Below are 7,362 nucleotides of genomic sequence, written 5' to 3'. Positions count from 1 at the left end.
TCCAATAATGAGATCTGTTACCTTCCTAACTGTAGTACCTTCTTAGGTTGCAAGCGTGCCATGATCTGGGAAGCTCTCGTCCATCGAGATCGGACACTCTGTAGTAGCCCTTCCCAAGTACTTCTACAACTCGGTAGGGTCCCTTCCAGTTTGCTTCCAGCTTTCCTTCTCCTGGTCGAGTTGTTCCAATATCATTTTGGATTAGGATGAGATCGTTTTCTACGAAACTTCTCGGCACTACCCTTTGATTATATTTGGAAGCCATTCGGTGCTTTAGAGCTTCTTCCCTGATCCGAGCTCTCTCTTGGATTTTAGGTAGTAGGTCGAGCTCTTCCCTCTGAAGTTGGGAGTTTGCTTCCTCATTGTAATAAACTACTCTAGGCGATCCTTCCTCAATTTCTACTGGAATCATTGCCTCTATTCCGTATGCTAACCAGAAGGGGGATTCCTTCGTGGTGGAATGTGGCGTCGTTCGATATGCCCATAGGACCTGTGGAAGCTCTTCTGCCCAAGCTCCCTTTGCATCTTGTAATCTCCGTTTTAACCCGGCCAATATGACTTTGTTGGCAGCTTCGGCCTGTCCATTGGCTTGTGGATGTTCAACGGAGGTGTACTGATGCTTTATATTTAAGTCGGCTACTAGTTTTCTGAAGCATGCATCTGTGAATTGAGTGCCATTGTCTGTGGTTATTGAATATGGAACCCCGAACCTTGTGACGATGTTTCTATATAGGAATTTTCAGCTTCTTTGAGCGGTGGCATTGGCCAGGGGCTCTGCCTCGATCCACTTTGTGAAATAGTCTACCCCTACTATGAGAAATTTAACTTGTCCTGACCCCTGGGGGAAGGGGTCGAGAAGGTCGAGTCCCCACCTTGCAAACGGCCAAGGCGAAGTTACGCTGATGAGCTCTTCTGGCGGGGCGATGTGAAAGTTGGCATGTTTCTGACATGGTGGGCATGTCTTTACAAATTCTGTAGCTTCTTTCTGTAGAGTTGGCTAATAAAACCCCGCCCGGAGTACTTTTTTAGCGAGAGCTCGTGCTCCGAGATGATTGCCACAAATGCCGCCGTGTACTTCTTCTAACACTTCCTCTGTGTGGGAGGTCGGTACGCATTTCAGTAATGGTACTGAGATCCCTCTTTTGTACAGGATGTTGTTTATAATGGTGTAGTACTGTGCTTCCCTTTTTAGCCTCTTTGCCTCCTTTTCTTCTGTGGGGAGTGTTCCTGCTCTGAGGTAGTTGATTATAGGGGTCATCCATCCTTGGTCCTAGCTTGTTATGGCTAGGACTTTTTTCTCTTCCGAGATTGACGGGTTCTGTAATATTTTCTGGATGAGGCTTCTATTGTTGCCCCCTGGTTTGGTGCTGGCTAGTTTCGAGAGTGCGTCAGCTCGGGCATTTTGTTCGCGGGGTATGTGGCAGATCTTATATTCCCCGATTTGTCTGAGCTGTTCCTTGGTTTTATCCAAATACTTTTTCATGGTGGGATCTTTGGCTTGGTAGCTCCCCATTATTTGTGATGTGACCACTTGTGAATTGCTGTAGATGTTGAGTTTTTGAGCTCCAATCTCTTTAGCCAGCTTCAAACCAGCTAACAATGCTTCATATTCCACCTGGTTATTTGAGGCCGGGAACCCGAACTTAAGGGAGAGCTCAACTTGGGTTCTTTGGTTGCTTTCTATTATCACGCCTGGGCCGCTTCCAGTTTTATTTGAAGAACCGTCCACATAAAGATTCCATTCTGTAGGGGTTTCCAGGGCATCTGTGAATTCTGCGATAAAGTCGGCCATATACTGTGATTTGATGGCCGTTTGAGCTTCATATTGGAGGTCAAACTCTGATAACTCGACTGCCCATTGTAGAATTCTGCCTGCTAAATCTGTTTTCTGCAATATTCCTTTTATGAGCTGATTTGTTCGGACCTTAATGGTGTGAGCTTGGAAGTATGGGCGGAGTCGTCGAGATGTTAGAATAAGAGTATAGGCGAATTTTTCTATTTTCTGGTAGTTCAGCTCGGATCCCTGTAGTGCTTTGCTAATGAAGTAGACGGGTTGCTGCCCACTTTCGTCTTCTCTGACTAGTGCTGAGGCTATCGCCCGGTTTCCTACAGCGAGATATAATATGAGTGGTTCTCCTTCTCGTGGTCAAGAAAGGATAGGTGGCTATCCTAAGAACTTCTTAAAGTCTTGGAAGGCTTGCTCACATTCTGTCGTCCATTCGAATTGCCTTCCCTTTCTTAAAGTAGCATAGAAGGGGAGAGATCTTATCGCAGCTCCTGCTAAGAATCGGGATAGGGCGGCCAATCTCCCGTTGAGTTGCTGTACTTCTTTAACACAGGTTGGGCTCTTCATGTTGAGTATGGCCTGACATTTGTCTAGATTTGCTTCAATTCCTCTTTGTGTGAGCATGAAACCTAAGAATTTTCCTGCTTCTACTGCAAAGGTGCATTTCGCGGGGTTGAGTCGCATGTCATGCTTTCTTATGGTGTCGAACACTTGGGCCAGGTCGGACAATAGTGTCTCTTCACTTTGTGTTTTTATTAGCATGTCGTCCACGTAGACTTCCATGGTCTTTCCGATGTGATCCGAGAAGACTTTATTCATTAGCCTTTGGTAAGTAGCTCCTGCATTCTTGAGACCGAAAGGCATCACAATGTAGCAGTAGTTTGCTTTTGTTGTTAGGAACGAAGTTTTTTCTTGATCTGGTGGATACATGGGGATTTGATTGTATCCTGAGTATGCGTCCATAAACGAGAGATATTTATATCCGGAGGAAGCGTCTACCAGAGCGTCGATATTTGGGAGTGGGTATGGATCTTTTGGATAAGCCTTGTTGAGATCGGTGTAATCGGTGCACATTCGCCACTTCCCATTTGATTTTTTCACCAAGACAACGTTGGCTAGCCATAGTGGATATTTGACTTCTCTTATGAATCCTGCTTCCAGTAGTGCCTGTACTTGTTCTTCCACAGCCTGGGATCGCTCTGGCCCAAGTTTTCTTCGTCTCTGCTGTACCGCCGAGATCTTGGATAGACCGCTAACTTATGACACATTAGCTTAGGGTCTATGCCCGGCATGTCCGCGGCTTTCCACGCGAAGAGATCGACATTATCTCGTAAGAATTGTATTAGTAATTCCTTTGAATCTCCTTTTAGGATTGTGTCGATATTAGTTATTTTTTCTGAGGTGTCCCCGATCTGGATCTTTTCTATCTCACCCTCTAGCTGGGGACGAAGTTCTTCTCGTCGTTGAACTCCGCCCAGCTCGATTGTGTGGAACTCTTCTCCTTTGCCTCTAAGGTTTAGGCTTTCGTTGTAACAGCGACGTGCCATCTTTTGATCTACTTTTATCGTGGCTATCCCTTTTGGTGTTGGAAATTTCATACATAGGTGTGGGGTCGAGACTATTGCGCCGAGTTGGTTGAGTGTTGTCTGACCTATGAGAGCATTGTAAGCTGAACTTACATCGACCACGATGTAGTCTATTTTGAGGGTCCTGGATTGGTTCCCTTTTCCGAAGGTTGTATGTAGCGGTATGTATCCTAGTGGTCGAATCGGGGTGTCTCCTAATCCGAACAGACTGTTTGGATATGCTTGAAGTTCTTTTTCTTCTAAGACGAGTTTATCAAAGGCTGTTTTGAATAAGATGTCGGCAGAACTTCCTTGGTCTATTAAGGTGCGGTGTAGGTTGGCGTTTGCTAATATGATGGTGATGACCATGGGATCGTCGTGTCCTGCGATGATGTCGAATGCGTCTTCTTTAGTGAATGTTATTGCCAGGATGTTGAGTGCTTCCTCCTCTCCTTCGACCTGATATACTTCTTTGAGATATCTTTGGTGAGAGGATTTGGAGATCCCACCTGCTGTGAATCTGCCATGTATCATGTGGACATGTCTTTCTGGCGTCTAAGGTGATCGTTCTGTTCGTTCGGTATCTTCATCCCTTCGTCTCTTTCTTTGATCATCATCTCGGGTGGCCAGGAATCGATCTAATTTTCCTTCTCTCACCAACTTTTCTATGATGTTTTTTAAGTCGAAACATTCGTTTGTTGAGTGTCCTCAGACTCGATGGTATTCACAATATTCCTTCCGGTTTCCTCCTCCCTTTTTGCCTTTGAGTGGCCGTGCTGGGGGGATTTTTTCTGTATGGAAGACTTCTTTGTATATCTCGACCAGGGATGCCCTGAGAGGAGTGTAATTATGGTATTTTTGATTTTCTCCCCTTGTCGATCTTCTTTTCTCTTGGAATCCTTGTCTCTGTCTCAGTAGGAGGCCCCTGATTTTGAGGTTTCTCCTAACCGAGCGTTTTCTTCCATGTTGATGTATTTTTCTGCTCGTTCCTGTACTTCATCCAAGGAGGTCAGGTACTTTTTTGATATAGATTGGCTGAAAGGTCCTTCTCGTAGGCCGTTGATGAGTCCCATGATGGCGGCCTCTGTTGGTAAGCTTTGTATGTCAATGCATGTTTTGTTGAATCTTTCCATGTAGTTGCGGAGGCTCTCCCGATCTCCTTGCTTGATCCCTAGCAAGCTAGGGGCGTGCTTGGCTTTATCCTTCTGGATGGAGAATTTGGCAAGGAACTTTTTGGCCAGGTCGTCAAAGTTTGAGATAGACTTTGGAGGTAAGTTGTCGAACCATCTGATTGCTGTCTTCGTGAGAGTTGTTGGAAAAGCTTTGCAGCGAACGGCATCTGAGGTGTCGGTGAGGTACATTCTGCTTCTGAAATTGCTGAGATGATGGTTGGGATCTGTGGTGCCGTCATATAAAATCATATCCGGGAGTTTGAAGTCTTTTAGAATTTTGGTTTTCATGATTTCCCTGGTGAATGGATCTTGTTCTTTGCATGAGTTTTCCTCAGGAACAGTCCGAGGAGCTTTCGATTTGAGGTCGGTTTCTAATTGCTGTAGTTTTTATTCCAATTCGCGACGTCGCCGTACCTCTCTTTGTAGATCCTTTCCAATCTCTCGTTGTTGTTGGGTTTCTTTCTCAAGTTGCTTTAAGCGATCTTGAAGCACTTCTATTGCTCCCGGATTTGATGAATTTTTGTCCCCATTAGATTCCGGGGTATCTTTCAGTATAATGTCCGCGTTTTTATGCGGCGTTCTATCCTCGAGATCTGAATCGTGGTCGTTGTCATGGTCGTCCGCCATGGGATGACTTTCAGGTCCCCAGCAACGGCGCCAATGTTCTGAGGGTTACCTGAAACTGGAGGTCGATCTCGGACGAGATCTTCCGTACTGGTCGGAGATGTCGTGTCCGGCTGGCCGATGGCAGCCGGAGCTGTTGTGTCCAACTTTGCTGGACTTGCTGCACTGCTGATCCTTCATCACCGGAGGGTGGGGGGTACCTGTAAGAGACTCCGATGCTTAAGTTAGCACGGGTATTAAGCAGGTTTTATGTAGAATCAGAGTATGAGTTATACCTGGGTGCTCCAGTGTATTTATAGTAGTTGTAGAGTAACCTTTCTAGATAAGATAAGTTAGTTATCTTATCTTATCTTTATCTTTGAGTTGAGGTCAGCTTATCTTCAAGGGAACCGCCCTTATCTCTATAGGCTTGGACGGCCTTTGGATTTGGGTCGTGTTCCTCTACTTGGGCCCTTTATGGGCTTTCTTGTCGATTTGGCCGAGTTCTTTAGGAAGAAGTCGGTCCGCTTGACCTAAAGGAGTCGGTCGTTTTGTCGTCAATCATCCCAGGTCGGATGTCTCGACCCAGGGTATGAACAGAGTCCTTTATCAATCCTTGTTTCTCCTATAGCACAAGGGATGTGAAAACTCCCTGGGTCCTTCCTTTTGTACGCAACTCTGGTTGAATGAGAGCACTGCACTCCTTATTCATCACTATTGTTTGTCCTCCTTTGAGTGAACTTTTCTTGGTTAGCAGCTCTTTCATACACTTAATGTATGAGGGCATTTGTTGGAGAGCCTTGATGAATGGTATGTTTACATGAAGAGAAGCAAACATGTCGAGGAACTTTGAGTATACTCTCTTTTCTACACCACCCTTGAGTCTTTGGAGAAAAGGTACATAGGGGTTCAGAATCTCCTTCTATGTGGTTTTGGTTTCTTGGTTACCCTCTTCTTGCTTCTCTATTGAAATATCTCCAGAGTGTTCTAAAGGTTTGTTCAGCTCTTCATCAGTCCCCTTATCACTTATAGCGACCATTTTGCATTCTTCCCATCTTACTTTCTTTGCTTCACCTCTTGGGTTTTTCTCTGTATCACTTGGGAAGCTGTCAGTAGGTTTGGGAATCTTCTCAGAGAGATATCCTACTTGAAATTTTAGTCTCTTGATGGTGTCTCCCTGATTTTTGATATTGGCTCGCACCTCCTCCTTGAACACCTTGTTGTCTTGGATTTTCTTGCATATGCCTTCAAGTAGAGTCTCAATCCTGGAGAGCCTATCTTCGGATGGTGATGGTGGGTTGAGATTGGAGGGATGAGAAGGGCTATTTTGGTTTTGATATGGATGATGAGAGGTATTGTTGGGTGGATGTTGATATGATCTATGTGTGGACTGTTGGTGAGTTGCATTGTGGTTGGGATTGTGACGTCTCTGATCTTGGCCTTGATCTTGCTGATATCCCCACCCAAAGTTTGGGTGGTTCTTCCAACCAGGATTATAAGTTTTGGAGTATAGATCATGGGTCTGCCTAGGTGAATTTCCAATATAGTTGGATTGTTCCCGGTCACCTTCTTCCTCTGTGTTTGCTCCCTCTTAAGCTGCTAATGATGTGGTGACTGCTGCAACTTGGTTCTTCTCTATCTGCTTGGTAAGGTCAGCCAGCTGCTTGGTAATCATCTTGTTTTGAGCCAGCAGTGCATCCATATGGTTTAGCTCTATCACTCCTAGAGTGTTGCCTCTCGCAAAAGCATAGAAGTAGTCATTCTCAGCCACAGTCTCGATGACATCTATGGCTTCTTCAATGGTCTTCTTCTTGTTCAGAGATCCCCCGGATGAGTGGTCTACTTCCTTCTTTGATTCATAAGAAAGACCTTCATAGAAAATGTGTAGCTACACCCATTCATTGAACATATCTGGCGGGCACCTTCTTGTTAGGTCCTTAAACCTCTCCCATGCTTCGTAAAGGGTTTCACCATCTTGTTGCCTGAAGGTTTGTACCTCAGTTCTCAACCTATTGATTCATTGAGGAGGGTAGAATCTCACCAAGAATTTGTTTACCACATCTTCCCACGTTGTTAAACTCTCCTTTGGGAAAGATTCCAGCCATTTAGATGCTTTATCCCTGAGTGAAAAAGGGAACAAAAGTAGTCTATAGGTGTCAGGATGAATACCATTAGACTTCACAGTATCACATATCCTCAGGAAGGTGGTTAGATATTGATTGGGGTCTTCTTGGAC

General features: G+C 45.1%; 1 non-coding gene across 1 annotated transcript; it reads left to right on the top strand.

The window, feature by feature from the left end:
- Positions 1 to 7,030: 7,030 nt before the first annotated feature.
- LOC112745782 (small nucleolar RNA R71) lies at positions 7,031 to 7,137 on the top strand. Its single transcript, XR_003173693.1, has one exon. It is a non-coding gene; the product is annotated as a small nucleolar RNA R71 (small nucleolar RNA).
- Positions 7,138 to 7,362: the final 225 nt, after the last annotated feature.

This window comes from Arachis hypogaea, chromosome 14 (assembly GCF_003086295.3).
Source record: "Arachis hypogaea cultivar Tifrunner chromosome 14, arahy.Tifrunner.gnm2.J5K5, whole genome shotgun sequence".
NCBI lineage: Eukaryota > Viridiplantae > Streptophyta > Magnoliopsida > Fabales > Fabaceae > Arachis > Arachis hypogaea.
The sequence above is the reverse complement of the archived record's forward strand: the minus strand, read 5'-3'. Positions and strand labels throughout refer to the sequence as shown.